General features: G+C 31.2%; 1 non-coding gene across 1 annotated transcript; it reads right to left on the reverse strand.

Moving 5' to 3' along the window:
- Positions 1-3,026: 3,026 nt before the first annotated feature.
- Positions 3,027-3,099, reverse strand: TRNAK-UUU (transfer RNA lysine (anticodon UUU)). The gene has a single exon. It is a non-coding gene; the product is annotated as a tRNA-Lys (tRNA).
- Positions 3,100-4,919: the final 1,820 nt, after the last annotated feature.

Consider the following 4,919-nt stretch of genomic DNA (forward strand, 5'->3'; position numbering starts at 1 on the left):
TTGAAAAAAGGGTATAATGAGCAAATGAAATCTAAAATGAATTTTTTCATCCAACTACTATGGACATTAAATTGCACAAATTTTTTGGGTGAAATTGGTAAAATAGATACATCATTCCAGCCCATTCATAATAGGATTACTTTTTTGGCATGTAACAAGGTATCCACTAGGTTATAATAAGCTCACTATTTATGATGATGATTAACATCCACTAGGACCAATATTTTCTATCTGACCTTAAGAAAGTAAAAGATTAATTTAGATTCTCTAATATTTTATTTTTATGATTGAAAAGAAGAGAAAGAAGTGTTTATAGATCAACATAGTTTTGCTCACTTAACAAATCAATAAGATTGGTAATGTGTTCAAGATTTTGAAAATTAAAATGAATGTGAGTAAAAGCTAGACAATTCAAAAGAAAATAATTACTATCTTAAAACTTTTTAATATCACAGAAATGACAGACTTTTTAATCCCGAAATATTTTGGAAATTAACCAACATCATTTTTCACTTTAAAAATTATACCTTTATTTATAACATAAAAAAATTGTTTTTAAAAAACCTAAAAAAAACCAATAATAATAATGGAATGAAGAAGACTCATAAAATTCCCTGACTAAATATGGTGAATTCTCTAAACTCACTCCTTTTCTTCAGCAAACTTGCAACATTAATTTTTTTTAATATAATTATTTATAGTGACTCAAACCCTCAAAACTAAACATTTACTAATAGTCGTCTTTCTTTTTCCTAGTTGGTAGATTTTATCTTGATTGGAATCTTTACTAGATGTTCATATTGGTAAAACCTCATAGTTTGTTTACGTGTATAGGTATTGTAGCTTGTGGTTTAATTAGTTTCTTTTGGCACTATTTGTGGGAAGTATAGGCGCGACTTGCTTTGTTTTTAAATTAAAACAACGACAATATTTAATTAATAAAATTTAACATGGGTATATAATTAGTTTAATTTTTATTTAATAAATTTATATAATAAGTTATTGTAAAATTTTGATAAATGTATGGTAATTTTTTTAATTAAAATGGTTGTGTTAAAGTTAGTGTTGAATATTAGCCTACAGGATAATATTTGTTGGTGATTAAGTGTTTTGTTAAGGCACTCGCTAAAGAACTTAGCGTTGAGTATAAGCAATAGATTTACAAGATTGAGAAAAAAAAATAGACCTATGGGTTGACTTATGCATATTCTAGCATCCTACTCAGGTTAGAATTCCAAGTTTTAATGCATGTTAATGATTTAACAGAATTACCCGTGATATAAACAATGAGAAAAAAACATGTTGCAGTGAACTGAGTTCAGTATTATCATGTACTTCTTGTCTCACTGAATAGGGGGCCTTGGTCTTCTATTTCTATTAGATTTGTTGACTGATGGAATAAGTCTTCTTCAACATAATATGCATGAGTCGATTGACATGTCTCTGCATTGTTGGATCCAAGAGATAGGACATCCATTCTCTAGGCCAAAAGGAGGGATAAAAGTCTACCATACTTAGCTTCAATATTGTCAGAGCATTGACTTTGTGCATGGAGAAGGTTCATTGTGATGGCATTATGAGTTAGAGTACTATGTTCCATCTCCACGAGCTTAGCAAAAATTGTTGATAGGGCTATGTTATTGGCTTAGATGGCTTAGATGGCTTCTTCTATTAGCGAAGTACCTTCCATACTTCTTTTACTTCTAGTTTATCCATAGATAGTCTACCAAATAATGAAACTCAAATAGAAACAAAGCTAAATAAGAAAGAATTGCAGAGAGTAGACCACAACAGTCCTAGATTGAGGGGAAATCTTCCTTGAATTAATGAGTATGATGCGCCAAGGGGAGTGCAAAAGTAGATAAACACCAAAGCACCATTAAATCAAATAGCTAGTAAAAGCTAAGAATCTAGAGGATGCCTCGTGATGCAGGTGCCTAGAATTTACATGAGTGGCTGAGTTAAAAAATCGCTCCATCGAGAAAACCCAAACAGAGCCCCTAATTCTTTAGACCCAAGGGATAAAGGAGCTTTTTCCTATTGTAGGATATTGCACTATGTAAAATGGAGAATAAACCCCCATCAAAGCCTTGAGAAACCCTTCCTCCAAGCAAAGCCAACTCATGATGAATGCATCCAAGATATGCAAGTGAGGCTCAATACACCAATGATTACCCACATTCAAGCGAAGCTAAAGTGATCGGGTTACAATGAATGGACATGTCCTCTAGTTCAAATCTTGAAAGGGCCAACTAATGCATTGAATAGAGCACCCCTTGATGTCTACGAGGAGAGAGGAGGCAACGAGCGAATTCATTGGGGAATTCAACATAATATTATGGCTCCAACCTTAGTGTTGTGCTCACTTTGATATTGATACCACTGTGTTTGCTTGAATTGTCTTCCTAGAAGTTTAACTCTAATGAGAAGAAAATTGAGCTCTATATTCCTAAAAGGACCTTCCTTGTCATAATTCTGATGACTAACATTGAATATCCTAAGACGACTAATGATTTCAATATTTTTTCCTAGTATTAAAGAGAGACCTTGCCATAATGCAAATGCTTTCACTAAATTATTAAGAATATTACAAAAATATGATGTAAAATATACTATATATTTTATTACTTTCATTATCATATAAACTCCCACCAAAATTATGATTATTTGTAATTAATTAATACTTAGTAAATTTATTATATATTTGAAAAAAATAAATCATATTTATAAAAATGATGTAGGGTTCTTTTTACTTGTTGAAAAGAGTAATCAGCTAATAAATTTAAAATGAGGCGATAATCCTTATACTAATATTAGTTAAAAACATAAACAGATTTGGTAAAATTTTATTTAATTAATAGTTTTAAAACATAATGTGGTTTAATCGAATTGGAAAATAATGTAAACCACAAATCCTTTCGTTACCAAAATTTTATTTAATTAACAGTGTAAAAAAAAGGTGGTTTAATCGAATTGGAAAATAATGTAAACCACAAATCATTTCAACTAACGATTAAATGAGAATGCGCCGTCTGTGGGAATCGAACCCACGACCACGTGGTTAAAAGCCACGCGCTCTACCAGCTGAGCTAAGACGGCTGCCAATGATGGTTTTGTTATGGTTTATACTGTTATATTAATAATCAGTCATTTTGAACAGCCTAATAAATTCTGAATATTTCCAGCTTCGATTCAATGTTGGCCGTCGATGTTTTCCTGCCCAAGTTTAAGACACAATTAATGTTAGAATAGAAACGGGTAAGGTAAGGGTATTTTGATCAGGTTTAAATTTGTTTAAAAAATAATGAAAATTTTGATAAAATTTAACAAAAATTTTGGGGAATTTAAATTATAGTTATCAAATTTCAAAATTTTGAATGCACCATAAAAGTTTTGATGGTGCTAAATCCATTTTCACTATAAAAAAGAGTTGTATTTGGGGTGACTTTTTAAAAGCTTTTAGCGTGGGTTTTTCTCTTCTAATTTCTCTAAAATGACCCAGGAATTTATTGAAATCACAAGCTTGATAGGTAATCTCTGCATAATCGAAATGCCTTAGGAATATTTCAGGGCACTGAATCCATACATAGAGTCAAAAAACCAGATAAACAATACAAATCTAGATTTCACCTCAATTTTTTTCCACCAAATTTCAACACAAAAAAACCTAAAAAATCTAATAAAACAACTTCCATAAAAGAAAACCAACTTTCATTTAAAAAAAATTACAACCTTAACGGAAATTAAAACATCATTATCGCAGCCGTTGACGAGGCCGAGGCCGCATTTGCAAAGGAAGCATGATTAAATTAATTTCCATAATTTGCAAAAAGAAACCTATTTTTAAAAGCTCCATATAATTGAAAGTTGAAGAAACGAAAATATAAGGTGAAATGAATATTATTAATACGACTAGCACAAAAATATTTAAAATAAACATTTTAATTATTATAATATACAAAATTAAATTTTATTAAAATATAATAGGATATATTGAAAACTAATTGAGTATAAAGTTTATCATTTATTTATTTTTTCTTTCATTTTTTAAATTAGTAATTAGTCTATTAAACAAAAGGAAGGATAACACCAGTGTTGTGGTTGGTTTATTATTAGAGAAATCAAGCTAATTACTGAAAGAAATATTATCAATTTATTTAGTTTATTATCCAGAAGCAAATAGACTAAACATTTACTATAAAAAACAAAAAGTTTGCCTATACAACTAAGAGATTTAGGTTTGACAATATTATGAGTGCTTAAAAGTTCTACACGAGTAAAAAGCAATAAAAAGGAGTTGTAATTTATTTGATAATCTAACCACCAAGTGATGAAAGCAAAGGGTCATCATATAACCCTTCTGAACCACAAGTCGGAGCAGCAGCGTAAGCTTTTGAGATAGTCCTATTTGTCTTGATTTCTTGCAGTTGTAACAGGAGTTCATATATTTAAAGGAGCAACTCTTATCTAGCCTCGTTACATTCCAACAAGCCCTTTCTAATAAGAGTCTTCATATGCTAATATAAGTCCACAATATGATAATACTTAGTGTTCCAACCTCTAGAGCTTCAAGTATTTGGAATATAGTTGACCAGTTTGTCATCCATGTCCAAATCATGTAGAAACCTCATTTCCTTATGGATCTCCTTCTCTGCCCCAATAATCTCTTCTCAAATTTGCAAGGGGAACTGCTCCTAGTGCTCATCACTCATCTCATGAGCCTCATCTTAGGCACGAGAGCAAGACAACCCAGCATGCCCCCCATGGCCACTTCGTGAAACCATCCTCGTGACATGATAGAATAACACCAATCCAAATATGCTACCGACCATCATCACCTCATAATTGAAACTCCACTAAACATTGAATGTTGGGCAAGAAGCAAGTGAAGGGAAGTGTACAGGAGCCCACCAATATAC

This window comes from Pinus tabuliformis, chromosome Q, assembly GCF_031772625.1.
Source record: "Pinus tabuliformis cultivar Carrire ecotype Pingquan chromosome Q, CPIR1, whole genome shotgun sequence".
In the NCBI taxonomy this organism is placed as follows: Eukaryota; Viridiplantae; Streptophyta; class Pinopsida; order Pinales; family Pinaceae; genus Pinus; species Pinus tabuliformis.